Below are 16,622 nucleotides of genomic sequence, written 5' to 3' on the forward strand. Positions count from 1 at the left end.
GTTTTTCCTTCCCTTAGCTTTAGGCCAGCCAGAGGGGCAAGGGGAATGTTACAGATTCCCACCTGGGAGTTTGGTGGGGGAGGGGATTGGGGGGTATCAGCTTGTTTTGTCCCCAGCTTGCCTTCTGCTGCCCCGTCAGGGAGTACCAGAGAAAGAACACATCAGGAAAATTCCTGTGGGGGGGGCGGGGGGAGGAGGGAGTGAAGGGAGGGAGGGAGGTCTCCCTTCTGCGTAGAAAGGTAGTAACAAACCAAGAGATTTAGCTTTTTGACTTCCGCCCTTTGTAGCCACCTCTTTCGAGATTTAATCAGTTAGTTTTTGAAATTATCAAGGAAAATTAAAGATTGTCCAATAAACTCCTTTTGAATAAGGCCCAGTACTGAGAACACAGCAGAGACAGAGGTCTACCCAGAAGTCCTGATAAAAGTTGCAGTAACACAAGGCATTGTACAATGCCCAGTACTCTTTGGCATATGCATTATTTTGAGCTGATTACTTTGGGAAACCACAGACACAGGAGAAGCTCTGAAAACAGAGAAGTTGCCCTTTTTGCATCATAGAGGAGGCCTGTAGCAGGAAGAGAGCTATTACCAGCGATAACTTCCTCTGAGAGACTTATGTAGTTGGCAGGGCAACCCTTGTTTAACAAACATTTCCTCTTTTCACCTTCCCATAAATTGCCTTCCCCCCACTTTGAAGCCCCAGGCCCCATTAGGTATCTAAGCCTCAATTATCTGGCTCCCTTTTGAAGGGCTCCTGTAGGTACGAACATGACTTGGATTTTCTTGTTATTCTGTCTCACATCGGTTTAACTCTTAGACCCGACCACATAACCTTGAAAAGTAGAAGGAAAAATTTTTCCTCCTCAAAAATATTAACAGTCTAAAAATGGATTTTCTGGCTCTAGCTAAGTTACCCTATTATGTAAAAGGAGATTTCAAGATGGAGCCAGCAAGCCTAGCTAAGAGAGTCTCCTTTAAAATGGAGTCGGAGGAGGCACGGGGGTAAGGGAGGGGAAATTTATATTCTTCCTGACTGGAGGAACCGTGAATTCTTGCCAGCTGCAAGTCCTCATATCAGCCTGGGCTTAACTCCCTCCTCACTGGGACACCTGAATCATTTGCATTCTTCACTTTGAAAGGAGCCAATGTGACTTGGTAAGTTTCAGTCTCTCATTTGCGTATTAACTCAGCCCAGCCCAGTTTATGTGCTTTCAATGCCTGTTTTGCATAAGGGACATGATTAAGAGCTATACTTTGGCCTTTATAATCCCACTTCCTCAGATAGCAACTCAGGTTTCTACCCTAATTGCCCAAATAAATGCCTGTCTGCCCCACTGTGGAAAACAGTATGGAGGTTCCTCAAAAAATTAAAAATAGAACTACCGTGTGATGTAGCAATTATACTATTAGGTATTTACCCAAAGGATATAAAAATACAGATTCGAAGGGGTACATGTTTATAGCAGCATTAACAACAATAGTCAAACTGTGGAAAGAGCCTGTATCCATCAACTGATGAATGGATAAAGAAGAGGTGGTATATGTATACAATGGGATACTACGCAGCCATCAAAAAGAATGAACCATTTGCCATTTGCAACAATTTGGGTGGAGCTAGAGTGTATGATGCTAAGTGAAATAAGTCCGTCAGAGAAAAACAAATATATGATTTCACTCATGTGGAATTTAGGAAACAAAACAAATGAACATAGGGGAAGCAGGTGGGGGAAGAGAGAAGGAAACGAACCCTCAGAGGCTCTTAACTATAGAGAATAAACTGAAGGCTGGTGGAGGGATGTCAGTGGGGGATGAAATAGATGGGTGATGGGCATTAAGGAGGGCACTCGTTATGATGAGTACTGGGTGTTCTCTGGAAGTGGTGAGGCACTAAATTCTACTCCTGAAACCAATATTATACTGTATTAACTAACTAGAATTTAAATAAAAATTTGGGAAAAAATGCCTGTTTGCTTTATTTTTTTAGCAAATTCTTGTTCAACAATTAAAACAAATACATTATTTGTAATGAGTCATCTACAAGTCAATGAATTATATATAATTCATAGATTGATCTTATGACTGTGCAGAGGAGATGTTGTGAAATTTTGAGTCTAGTTCTCAGCAGGCTTTGTACCTTTCACTCTCATTTTTGTTGTTGTTGTTGTTCAGGACTCCCACGTAAGCAAGACAGAACTACCCCATTTTAGAGGCTTTGTGGAAGAGCCTCTCTGGCTGACAGCCTACCAAATGCCCAACAGGTGTGTCCATCTAGCCCAAGCCAAGCCATCACCTGACAGTTGAAAAGTGAATGAGCTTAGCTGAGACAGGCAGAAAAACTGCCCAGCTGGGTCCAGCCCAAATGGGCAACCTTCCAACCTACCAGCTAATAAATGATTGTTGTGTTAAGCCACTAAGTTTTGGAGTAGCAGCAGAGGCTGAGATATATTGCTCTTATTTGAAACGTGAGAGAGTGTAACATAGCTGCCATGGAAAGAAGTTTGGCTATTTTATTTTCATTTACTGCCATTTTCCAGAAATGATCCTTTGCAAATTGGATGAAAGGTAGCTTTCCTAACTAATGCAAACTGGGGGATAATTTAGGAGATGAAGGCATGAGATAATGAGAGCCTGAACTAAGATATTGGAAGTGAGGATATTAATAAGAGGACAGGTTAATGGGTATTTCAGGGACTTCACATCACATTCCTGAGCAGGGCCATGGATGACATTTTCATTTTACAAATATTCCATCTATTGTGAATAATTATAGATTTGTGTGCCAATGATTGTCCTGAGCAGTCCCAATAATTGAAATTTCTGGAAAAATCCTAAATTCTGCAATAATTTGTTTTTTTCCCCTTCAAAGCACTGCTCATATGAATGAGGGCAATATTTCAAATAAGTTTGTGTGTATAAAATCTCAAAGAAAGTTAAAATAATAGGAAGAACAAAATATGAAAACCTCGATTAAGAAAAAACCACAAACTAGAACTTTCATGTTCACTTCCCTACATTTTGATTTTGGGGAAAAAGAGGTATATGGTAGGAATATATTTCAGTAGCAAATTTAAAATATGTTATGTAAGGACCTATTTAGCCAGAGCGACTCCATCTTGGTTAAAAGCCATTTTGTTGTTTGTGCAGTAAAACTGACCCTGCCCCCCTTCCCCCAGAGAAACTTACTTAGAAGCAAGTCTGGGAAACCAGTAAAATATGGTCAGCTAGTTCCTAATAACAGAGCCCAGAATACAAGGCCAGGTTGGCCAGTTCTTGATAACAGAGCCCAGAATACAAGGACGAGTCAGGCCAGGTGGAGACATCCAATCAGTAAGAAACACACATACTTTTCCCCTAACCACCAAAGAATGTAAACCCTGCCTTTTGGGCGCCAACCTTGAGCACCAATTCTGACCAGAGTAATAGGTTAGGTCAAACAGCTACTATAGGGTAAATTGTAATTCAATTGGCCACCTGCGTGTGACCTAACATGACTACAATATCACTGGCCACCTATGTGTGGCCAGACTTTTGCTCTATAAAAGATAGTCTGTGAGATGGGGAGGGGTAGCTGTCTTTGGAGGCGGCCCTGGCTGGTCAGTCAATCAATTCTTGAGCCTGTAAGCTGGGGGTGGTCGTATTCTTCAGAGACAGCCCTGGCTGGTCAGTCTAACTTCTAATGCTTAGCATAGAATAGAGCTTTGCATAACTTTAACTTTGTTTCAGTCTTGTTCCCCTGGCTGATCAGTCTGATTTCTAATACTTGGCTTAAAATAAAGCTTTAAATAACTTTCACTTTGTCTCAGTCTCGTTTCATTTAATAACGGATCTAACATGTTATACATTATTTTATGACCCTAAAATAATAAATGTTGATTATAGACAATGCAGGAAATTGCATCAAAGTAAAAATAAGAAAATTTAAACACCCATATTCCTACTTGCCAGAGATCATCATTATTAATATTTTGATGTATATGCCATAAATCTTCCATATAACATAAACATCTATATAACATATAACATAAACATCTATGTTATATATGTAAGTGTATATGTTACATGTGTGCATTATATCAAATTTAGACCACAGTGACTATATTGCTTTATATCCTCCATTTTTCTCTTATTATGAGCATTTTCTAGCCTTTAAAAATATGAAATTTAGTGGTACCTGGGTGGCTCAGTTGGTTAGGTATCTGCCCTTGGCTCAGTTCATGATCTCAGGGTCCTGGGATTGAATCCCGCATCAGTGGGGAGTCTGCTTCTCCCTCTGACCCTCCTCCTTCTCATGCTCACTCTCTCACTCTCTCTCTCAATAAATAAATAAATAAAATCTTAGAAAAAAGAATATGAATTTTAATAGTTGCACGGCATTCTATTTTATGGGTGTACCTAATTATAACTAATGTTGGGTAATAAGGTTCTAACTTTTACAAAATTCATGTGATAGATTTTTAGGCACATCATTCTTTGGATATTTTCTGATTAGTCCTGTAATTAAATTCCTAGATGTGCAAATACAGGGTAAAGCTTATGAATGTGGTTAAGGTTCAAGATACATATTGCCAAATACCCATCTAGAAAAGTTGTACCAATTTGGACTTGCATCATTAGTCACTAAGTATTGTCATCAATGACAATAATTTATAAGACTTCCAGGCTATATATGATTAGCAGACCACTTACATCTATAAACATCGAGCAACATAATTTGAGTTGAAATCCAGGGTAATGACCTTGATGCTTTATGAGACATCAGAGAAGTGGACTAAGATATTTAGTGACATTTGACAGAAAGTAGAATAAAGCATTCTGCAACTTGGGCATTCTAGTTAATCGTTCTAGTTAACTCCTTTGTCATGTCTTGTTTTTATGGTAAAACTGAAATCATCCAGAGACCAGCATTTCAGTAACTATAAGCATCTTTAATTACTCTGAATGTAGGCAGAAAGAAGACAAGGAAAATCAAGTATCTCTGGTGGTGTAAAAGGAACTTAGAGCAGCAAACAGTCATGAAAACCTTCAAGAGCCAGAGGTAGCTTTTTTGACAATCACATGCCATTATTTCCAGAACAGAAGAAACCCTAGTGGTCTGGCTCTGTCTCTAAAGTTAAGATTTTCTGAATGAGATCCAGGGCTGCTGTAGAATTAGCAGGAGACAGAGAGAGAGAGAGAGAGAGAGAGAGAAGGAGTAAATGTGAAGTAGAGGAGAGAGAAGTTGAAAACGGCCTAGGTGATTCTGGCTCCAAGGATATAGAGAAGAAAAGAAGTCGGAATACAAATGTCATAGCAATGGTGGTAGCATGCAGTCAAACCACGGAGGGGGGAGGCGGGAAGAGATATAAGGATAAATAGGTTTGCTCTTTACAGAGAGGGGAAAGAGGTGAGGATAGGGCCCCAAAAGACCCTGGAGAGAATTTTGGATTAAATAAAGAGATAGGAATTATTTGTAATTTTGGAGTCAGAATCACATATTCAGGACTTTCACTTTTTTCATTGGTTCCTTTCTATCTTTTCTCAAAAATAGCTGCTGTTTGCATTCCTAGGGAACCTATGTCTGACCAGGATTCCTTGAAATAACTTATTTTATTTTTTAACAGTTTTACTGAGATACAATTGCCACAATAAGAATTGTATACATTTAATTTTTTTTTTTTTTTTTTTTTTTTTAGTGAGAGTGAGATCATGAGCATGGGGTGGGGAGGGGCAGACAGAGAAGGAGAGAGAATCTTAAGCAGGCTCCACACCCAGTGCAGAGCCTGACAAAGGGATTGATCTCAGAACCCTGAGATGGTGACCTGAGCAGGAATCAAGAGTCTGTCTTAACTTAACTGTCTGGGCCACCCAGGTGCTCCCCAAAACTGTATACATTTAAGACATACAAATTGATGTTTTGATATATGTATACATTGTGGAATGATAATCACAATTGAGCTAATTAACATACCTGTTATCTCTCCACAGTTACCGTTTTGTGTTGGGGGGGTGAGAGGGTAGAGATTTAACCCGCTGCGCCACCCAGGCGCCCCGAGGGTAGAGATTTAATTCAGGATATATCCTCTTAGCGAATGACAAGTATACACTACAATAGTATTAATTATCATCACTATGTAGTACCTTAGATCTCCAGAAATTATTCCTTTTGCAAAATTGAAACTTTGTACCCTTTGACCTGTATCAACCTATTTGCCCTTTTCCCAACCCCTTAGCCTCTGTGCTTTTGTGAGTTTGACTATTTTAGCTTGCATATACAAGTGAGATCATGCAATATTTCTCTTTCTGTGTCTTATTTTGCTTAGTGTAATTTCTTCTAGCTCCATCCATGTTGGTACAAATGGCAGACCTACTTTGTTTTTCTTAATATTATTCCTCTATGTGTGTGTGTGTGTGTGTGTGTGTGTGTGTATGGGTGTGTCTCATATTTTCTTTAGCCATTCGTCCATCAATGAACACTTAGGTTGTTTTCACATCTTGGTTATTTTGAATAATGACACAATGGACACAGAAGTGACGATCTCTCCTTGTGATCTTGTTTTCAAGTCCTTTCAAATCCAGAAGTGAAATTGCTGGGTCATATGGCAGTTCTATTTTTAAAATTTTGAGGAACCTCCATATCGTTTTCCATAGTGGCTGCGCCAATTTACCTTCCCAAAGAACAAGGGTTTCTTTTCTCCACATCCTTGCAATACTTGTTATCTAGCAGGGGTGAGGTGGTATCTCCCTGTGGTTTTGATTTGCACTTCCCTGGTGATGAAAGATGTTGAGAACTTTTTCAAATACCTGTTACTATTTGAATTTCTTATTTTGAGAAGTATCTTTTTAGGATGTGTGCTCATGTTTGTTTGTTTTTTCCAAATGTATTAGACATATGTAAGGGGAATCCACATAGACATGAAATTCCTTCTTTGCCAATGTTCTAATTGGGTTATTTTTATTTTTGTTACTAAGTGGTATGAGTTCCTTATGTATTGAAAGTATTAATCCCTTACTGGATACATGGTTTGCAAATATATATTCCCGTTCCCATTCTTCATTTTGTTGATTTTTTCTTTGCCATGCAGAAGCTTTTAATTTTGATACAATCCTACTAGTCTATTTTTACTTTTGTTGCCTGTGCTTTTGATGTCAGATCCAAAAAATTATTGCCAAGACCCATGTCAGGAAAGTTTTTTCCGATGTTTTCTTCTAGGAGTTTTTTAGCAATTAAAATTGTTAATAAAACCCAGAATGAATATTTGAAATGGGCAGTAAAACAGACAAACAACTGATGAGTTCATGATGAAAAAATGGAAAGAAAACACAAATACCAATCAAATGAGAAAGAATATATAATTGCAGCTAAATAAATTTGATAAAATTCATGACCAATTTAGAAATTTAGATAAAATACTGGAAAAGCATAGACAATAGACATTGACTAAGAGTTCAAGAGTGTACAAGAAATTGAAAAAATTGTTAGCAATCTATTTCCATAAATGCATTGGATCAAGATCTATCAAAACTTTAAAGATTTTTATTTATTTATTTATTTGTCAGAGAAAGAGAGGGAGAGAGAGTGAGTGAACACAGGCAGAGGCAGAGGGAGAAGCAGGCTCCCTGCCAAGCAGGGAGCCCGATGTGGGACTTGATCCCAGGACACTGGGATCATGACCTGAGCCGAAGGCAGCTGCTTAACCAACTGAGCCACCCAGGCTTCCCAAGATCTATCAAAACTTTAAAGAAGCTCTTTGTTATTTAAAGTATTCCACAGAACAATGTCAAATTTCCCAATTTATTCTATCAGCATTAGTTTATTAACAGCATTACCAAGATATAGAATATTCTGGTTAGAAAGAAAAAGAATGAAGACCTATAAATTTAAAATCAGGATAGAGACCAAATATTTCATACAGTGTTATTAAGCCTGTATTTAGACTGATGCTTTTTGATACACATAATTGTAATTCAATTAATACAGGTTGGTATCTTTCTTTGAAATTAATGATTCATTTAGAAATCACACATTTTTCTGTATACATTCACATTTGATTGTTATTAATAGAATAATCATATGAACAAGTCCATACAGTTTAAGTGAGTAAAGAACACAGAACTTTTAGTGAGAAGATTCTAACTAGTTGTAAGGCTCTAGGCAAGTTCATTAAAGAACTGATAGGAGCATAATCTCTCTTTTATGTACCTCATAAGTAAGTAGAAAATAAACTTTCTGTGAAAACACTTGGCTAAAGCTAGTAAACAAATGCAATTAACGTTCATGTGTAAGTTGCTAATTTTGCCTTAATATTTGGTTGACATTTTACAAATTTAAACTTTTAGACTATAAACTACTGCATACTTGTAGGACTATAAAACTCAGTTATCCTATAAGATGAATGAAAATATCCAAGTTAGTAATTACAAGACATATATTAATCTAGGCCATGATTTAATTACAGTAAGAATTTATAGTTATAAAAATACAGGTAAAATATCATAAAAACATTCCCATGTACTCTAGTTCTTACCCAGAGGCTGAATTACCTGGCATTTGCCATTGCTTTGGGTAGATTTGGCAGCGTGTCCAAGAGGTATCAGTCAGTCACAGGCCAGATTTTTTCATCCTCCTCATCTGTGATTACATCTTCCCTCTCAGATATAGGCTCTTCAAAGACAAGATGACAGCTAAAACACTCCAAATTCCCTCACATGTACCCAAACTATCAACATGTTTATTTTCTGCTCAACATTTAGCCGAGAGTCACCCATTTTTCCTCTGATTTTTATGAGTCACTCTGCTGATTTTCTAAGAGCTACAATTCCTTCTGAAATGCTCTCTTCTTGCCACACCACGTAGTGATGTAGAACACTTGGTAGGTGAAGAATTTGCTGTGGTAAATTCAACCACATAAATTAAGATTATTCTTAAGTAAATTTAACTTCTGTAATGTTAATCAGAAAAAAAGGGAGAAAAACATTTTATCATGTGCTTCAGTCCACTAAAATGCAACAGATGTAAACAACAAACATGCTTGGATCAATGCCCTTTGGCTGCACCACCAGAGAAACCTGGCTAGATTGTTTTCTTCTAGACTGGTGGTCCGGTACGCAGAGCCCAAACTTGGCAAGTGGCTAATTCCTCTTTCCATACGTTGACCCTAGAAATCACTTGCTCTTCCAAAAACAAATTCCTCCTGTAAATCTCAAAAGGTCAATTCAGGATGTAAGTAAATGAAAAAGAAGCTCGGCATAGATGTTTGTTTAATACCAAAAGGCAATGAGGAAAATAATGAAAGTCTAGAATGAAAGAAACTTCTTCCGTGAGGGAAAATAATTCTAGTAGATAGTTTTGTTCGATGTCTACCCAACCCCCTTTCTCTGAAAATTTCAGCATTTCCGATTATGGTATGTGACCCCTTCCTCCAGAAAACAAAATAAAACAAAACACCAACACATCAACACATGAATGAACATGAAAATCGAACTCAAACTGGGCAAAGTCCATTCTTCTCCTGATGTTTAAAATGGAAATTCAAACATCATTAGTTATTCTTTTGATCACCTCTGGAAAAGAAGGGGTATCAGCCAAGGAGCTGTGTGGAGGCTGCCTTCTTACTTCCAATTGCACTGGGGAACAGAAAATCAAGTTCTCAGGGGAGTGGGGAGAGAAAGAGAATGAGAGTGAGAGAGAAAGAGAGAGAAACCAAACGATGGAGTGAAATTTCTTTCAGGATTTTGATACCTTTCCAATTTCTCATTTCGATTCATCATGAGACTCTTCACTCCTGTTCTTGGATTTTCTGAGATACCACTGTGACTTGAAAGATAAATCTCCTTGGGGCGCCAGGTGGCTCAGTGGGTTAAAGCCTCTGCCTTCAGCTCAGGTTATGATCCCAGGGTCCTGGGATCGAGCCCCACATCAGGCTCTCCACTCAGCAGGGAGCCTGCTTCCTCCTCTCTCTCTCTGCCTGCCTCGCTCTCTGTCAAATAAATAAATAAAAATCTTTTAAAAATTTAAAAAAAAAAAAAACATAGAGAGAAAGATAAATCTCTTTTTTTCTTTAGCCAGCCTTTGGCTTCTGTTACTTGTAACTAAGAGTTTTAACTAAAACAAAGGGCCAGTGAGGAAAGATAAAAGGGAAGGAGGTAGAAGATACATGAAGACATCAAATAACCATTCATGGTGTCAAGAAGCCGAGGAACAGTGTCAGTACCAAAACGTGTGCTAGAAGAAGGCTCTTGGCTGCTTACCTGCTCCGGATCCCTTTGTGTTGTTCCTTAGCCTGGAGGGTTGAAGCATATAAACGATTCGGGGGTGGAGGGCGTCTATGTCAAACTATCCCTTTCAAAGTATAAAACTAGTTATTGCACCGCGAACTGGGAACACTAAAAAGCTTGGCAAGATTCCTTGCATTTTGGAGAGCGTATGTACTGCTTTTGACTGTGCTGCTCCAAAACATTTATTGAGTGGCACATACGGCTGCTGGATTTTAGGGGGCCCAGAGGAAGAAGAGGTGCTTCTGTAGCCCTGCCCCCCAGGAGCTGTGACACAGCAGCTTCAACACTACTCAAAGTTTCTGTGGCAGATGGAGATGTCATATGGACTTTCTGAAGAGTGCCAGCAGGAGAATCACAGTCCAGATCCCGGGGGTTTTGGAGCAAACCGTATTCTCTGTTGTCCTCTGTTTTTTGAGAAACAGTTCCTGGTTTGATACTGGATCCTGGCAGAGTCTGAATGCCTGACCATGGGCATCGAATGGCCATGGAACTAAGCCACGAGTCAGGAACTATGTGTTAACTAGCTCATCCTGCTTTCAGTCTGGGAGTGTGCAGCAGCAACCCATCATCAAGGGGAAGGGGTCAGAATGTGGGTTAGAGCGGACACTGAACGCACAAGGAGTTTGCATGAACAGTTGGTTCAAACCCACAATGTCTCTTCCTGCCCTTCCTATCCCTCCGTCTCTCAGACTGCGTGTATACTCTCATGGGCAATTCCTTTCTTCCTTCCTTTCTTCCTCCCTCCCTCTCTCCCTCCCTCCCTCCTTCCCTCCCTTCCTTCCATTCTATTTATTTATTTATTTATTTAGCATGTGAACAGGGGGAGGGGCAGAGAGAGAATCTCCAGCAGATTCCATGCTGGGGGCAGAGCCCGGCAAGCGTGGGCAGTGAGATTTACGATCCTGAGATCACGACCCGAGCCAAAATCAAGAGTTGGTCGCTTAACTGATTGAGCCACCCAGGCGCCCCATCTCATGGCCAATTTCTTATAACCAGTTGACTAAGGAAAGAAAAATTCACGTCTGGTACAAAGGGTTTTGTGTGATATGCTGGCACCGACTGCATTTATAGTCGCAATCAGGAGTGTCCTAGAAAGACAATAGTGAAGAAAAATCCTTCCAGTAGGCAGAAATGTGAGCAGTACGTATGACTGTGCCTTTTTTTCTTCACTTTATACCAAAACCTTCCTCAAATACTCCAGGCAGATTATTTCCCAGATTATTTGCGCTTTTGTTAGGTTCCGTGTAGAGTGCTCACACGGATTTCTCACAGTGCATTGGCTGTTTGACCGTCTACACTGTGATCTTGAGGGCAGAACCTGTGTTGCACTTCTATCCTACCCTTTTCATCTAGAAAATCCCTGGTGCACAGTAGGAACACAGTAACTCTTCTTAAAACCTCTTTACGGTGTTACATCCTGGATGATTATCTGTGGATGCGCTTGTCCCCGGAGTCAGCGAGGCATGACGGAAGCATTGTGGTTTAATGAGAAGGCTGGCTTTGAAGACCGAGGGACAAGCCTGCTTCTGCCTCTCATCCGCATCGTGAACTTTTACACATTGAGGTAGCTCAAGGACTTTACCTTTCAACTGTGAAGGAAGATGTATTGTCCACCCTTGGGGGTGGAGATAGGGGTATGAGACAAACCAACTTTTGTGGAAATAGGCAAGGATTTTCTAAAGAAGTGAAATGATCACACTTCAGTGGTTTGAAGGAGGTTGGATTCTCAAAATGGTAAACCTTGGGAAGGAAGGTGGGGAAGACAATGACTTGGGGATGTTCGTGAGAGGAACCCTATTGAGTAACATGAGAGTGACCTTGTTTACTTTCTTCATGTGTTCACATACTCCATAAAATAAAATTTCCCTGAGAATGTTGTAATTCTCTCTAGTTAATCACAACCTTTACAATTTTTTTAGTACTAAATTTTATTTAACCCAGTATATCCAAAATATTATCACTTCAACATGTAATCAAAATACAAATTTATTAATGAGATATTTTATGTTATGTTTTTGTTTTTTGTACTGTCTTAGAAATCCAGCACGTGTTTTATACTCATAAAACCCATGTGGCTAGTGGCTACTATACTGAATGGCACACTGCTGGATTATCTGCCCAGGACACTTAACAAATGGGAAAAGCAAGGTCCAGAGAGAGGCAATGACTGGCTGTCAGCCCCCCAAAGAGGGCCATCCCTGGCCTCCTAGGAGAGGGGGTCCCCGTACATGGATCAGGCCTGAGGTGGCCTACACAGCCTCTTATCTTACCTACCAGCCTGTGATTGTCTTCTGAGTGATTGTCAGCTGGAAGCACTGAGTTCATGGGCAGGGAATGAACACTTGGGGTCTGCTTCTTCCCTTACACCCCCACATTCGGTGACTGAAAGGGAATCATGGATCACATCTTCCTTCACACCCTACTTTGGAGGTGACTTGGTAAATAAGGGAGCAGAGAGTATCAAGAAATTTGGGGGTGCCTGGGTGGCTCAGTGGGTTAAGCTTCTGCCTTCAGCTCAGGTCATGATCCACAGTTCTGGGATGGAGCCCTGTGTTGGGCTCTCTGCTCAGCAGGAAGCCCATTTCCCGCACCCCCCCCTCCCCGCCCTGCCTGCCTCTCTGCCTACTTGTGATTTCTGTCAAATAAATAAATAAAATCTTAAAAAAAAAAAAAAAAAGAAAAAAGAAACTTGACCCACCCCAAGCCACTGCATCATTAGTTCAAGGAGTAGGTCTGTGGTCCAGTCCTGTTCACGGCCAGTGGCAAACTTGGAGCAAAGGGAGAGGCATAAGATGAAATTACTATGGTCCTATGGAAGACTCAGAAGCAGCCTTTGCCAATCTGTTTTCCCTAAAGAGTAAATCTAGATGCTTATCCCTGAGGGTACGGGAGAATGATGCTGTGTTATATAAAGATTAACAATACCAAATATGAATTATCTGCTTGGATTAGTAAGTGCTCAGTAGTTGGCTGACTTTCGTCCCATCATGTACGTCCAGTCTGGACACAATTATCATTGGGAAGGAGGTGAGCACTGAGGATAGAGCATAGGCTCGGGAGCTAGAGTGCATGTGTTTGTATCCTGGCTCCCATATTTCTTTTCCTTTCTTTTTAAAGATTTATTTATTTATTTATTTCATGGGGTGGGGGGAGCAGAGGGAGAGAATCCAAAGAGGATTCCCTCTGAGCTTGGAGCCAGACCAGGGGCTCCATTCTATGACCCTGAGATCATGACCTGAGCTGAAACCGAGAGTGGGACGCTTAACCAACAGAGTCACCCAGGCACACCTCTGATACTTCTTAATTTTGTGACTTCGGTCAAATTCATTCAACTATGTCTGCCTCACTTTCCACACCAGTAAACTTGGAATAATGGAATTTACGTCATTGGATGGTTGTAAGAAGTAAACTAAATTCGTGTATGCTAAGTGCTTAGACCAGTGTCTGGCACATGGTAAGTGCTTTAATAAATGTTAGCTGGAAATGGTGTCTACTAATTATCAAAAATGTCTTCCATTAGATGGAATTATAAGGTCATATGGACTCAATGGTAGGTTGAGTTGGTTCACATGGTCTCACAAGGACCTATTGTACAATCTCTTCCCAATTTTGTGTTCAGTGATGAAACAGCTTGAAATCAGCCACATTGAGAGTATTTACGTGACAGAAATTGGCAAACACCACAAATCTGACCTCCCTTCTCTCCCCCAGGGAAGTGGCTGTTGAACATTTATCAATATGCCACTGGGCATGTTTGTCAGAAAAAGAACCTTTCATCTTTAGGAGGTAGTTCTTTGGATCCATGGAGATTATACAACTATCTTCCATTTTCTCCACACTCTGAACAGGATCAGAAGATTTTCTCCCCTGATGAAGAAATGTTATCACCTCCCCTGCTTTTATAATACAAGACTAGTTGAAGGTTTGTGTTTTTGTCTTACTAGTTAGTTAACTCCAGGAAAATCTCTTAGTTTTCTGAGCCATGGTCTTCTCTCCTGCAAAATGTTAAAAGTAGAGTCTGAGTGGCCTACAACAGAGATTTCTTGTTTAAATGAAATACTACCTATGAAAGGGCTTTATGAAATCAAATCCTATACAAATCATTTTTATCATTTGGTAGCATTTTAAAAAAAAGAAAGCTAACAATACAGATCTTTCTCCTTTGGATTTTTGATCACAGTATTATTGGGAAAGCCAAAGGGCATGCAATTTCCTGACGAATTATTTCATCCTTATAGATGAAATAATAGTAAAATCTCTTCATGCCCACAGAATGATTCATGTACAGATTCTTTTAAAAAAATTGATAGAAAATTGGTTTTCTATGTATCCTACAAAGACCGCTTCCTGGGACTACTGTGCAAAAGTCTATTACGTTTGAAGTTCTGTTGGGTAATTTTTTTGTTTTTAACTCAGTGGGCAGCAGTAAGGAGTGAATTATTTTTGTTCAGGTAATACCAGGCACGTATTATTCTGTAGCTTTACAGCAAGATATGCTTCTCTCCACAGAGAGTGATATAAGCATCTCTGTGTTGTAAACCTTTCAGACCAAACTAGGTGCACCAAGGAAGACTGAGAATTTGTTGATGTTGGTAGGTCCCATGTGTTCATCCTCCTCCTCTAGTCTTCCAGGGAGGAGGTGGGAAATGCAGTCAGTTTCAGCAAAGAGTTAGTCATTGCTACAGAGAAGACAACGAATGGTCAACGACCTCTGAGCGCTTAGAAAACACCATTCCATGTATGAAAAACAGTTACATATCTGAGTTGCAAAGAATCTGTGGTTACTTCAGAGAGATGGCTGCTTTGCTTTTTATTTAAGAAGTTTTTAGGGAGAAAGTAAGTTTAATAGCATCACATAAAGATGCTTTGTTCAGAATCATCTGAAAGTCATTATAACTTTATTTCATGTTAGGTCTACGAATTCTCAGAGCGGCTTTTTCCAAATGTTAATAGATACAATAATGGGTCTTCTTTCACCATTGTATTTTTTGCTCTTAATAAAGTAGGAAATGATATGTTAAATTTAAACAGGTGTGTGTGTGTGTTTGTGCATGTGTGCTGTAGAAGCTTTAGAATGTCAAGAGGCACACTGGCTCTCCCAGACGCAAGTGTAGTAGGAAATGTTTTCCAAACTTATGTGACTACAGAATTACTCATATAAGAACATTTCAGGGGAACAGTTATGCCCCAGAAGACACGTTGGTAAATCCATCTTACATGGTTGTTAGTTGAGCTAATGACCAGAGTGTTATAAACACCACTGAAAATGGTTTAGAGCGGGGAATGTTCACTTACGCTGAAAACAACTGGGGGTTGCACGAAGGACGCGTCTGAGCTGGGCCATGAAGGATGCGGAAAATTCTGACAGGCGGTTTGGCTAATTGGGACCTTCTCGGGTACCAGAAAGAGGCATAGGCTGATGATAATTGCCTACGTTAATATAGTTGGCATAATACCGTTACTAGATTTCCAGAAGGACAGAGCTGAAACCAAAGGTCAGATTCTTACTCAGAAGCTGTACCCTTTGTATGCAGACTTTCCATATTAAACTAGCAAAGAAGACTGAGCAAATTAGGTAGACTCTTGGATTCTAAGCTAAAGCATTTAGATTTAAGTAAGGTGCACTTTCCCCCATTTCTTAGCCTACACAGAGAACATAAACATTTAGTATTTTGGCGTACAACTATGTAAATATGTAAATACCATAACATGTGAATAGACTTCAGTGTTAGGATGTCTTAGTAGAACCACTGAGAAGTTTACATACAGAAACACATATGTAGTCGTCTTCAACATGTCACTAACCTTCTGTCATAGAAAGGGCTGAACTCTTTCAATCCAAGGGAAGTAAACAGGCCTTCCCCTGCTTTCCCTCCTGACACCTCAAAGCACGTCATGTGAATGATAAGCCTGTAACATCGTAAGGCTGACTTCTGTAGAGCGTACGTAAGAAATCAATGTTGGGTGCTTCAAGTGGTGAGCTTTTGCTTGTAAATGTTAAAGCAGTGCATGTTCCAATACCTTAGTGACAGAAAGGAGATGATGTTCTAAGCCTATCTCCAAATAAGGAAGTAGGAAATTCTCAGGCTTCACCCCTGGTTCTTTGAGGTAATAGTTGCTCAAAGGGCAGACGCGACCGGTAGAGAACTTTTATTTCCGTATTGAATGTAAACCCTCTAGTGTAAATGAAGAGCTGAGGCAGTCTGCACTCAACTTGCCGCAGCCATAAATAATTGTTTCGTGGGCTTCTCGATGCCGTTACAGACTCACTCCTCAGGACCCAGTGCCTGCACAAGAGACTGCGATTTATTGGGTAACTCACCTGGAGCCTGTCTCCTGAGGAGGAATCTGCTTCATGGCTTTCCC

This window comes from Martes martes, assembly GCF_963455335.1.
Source record: "Martes martes genome assembly, chromosome: 5".
NCBI lineage: Eukaryota > Metazoa > Chordata > Mammalia > Carnivora > Mustelidae > Martes > Martes martes.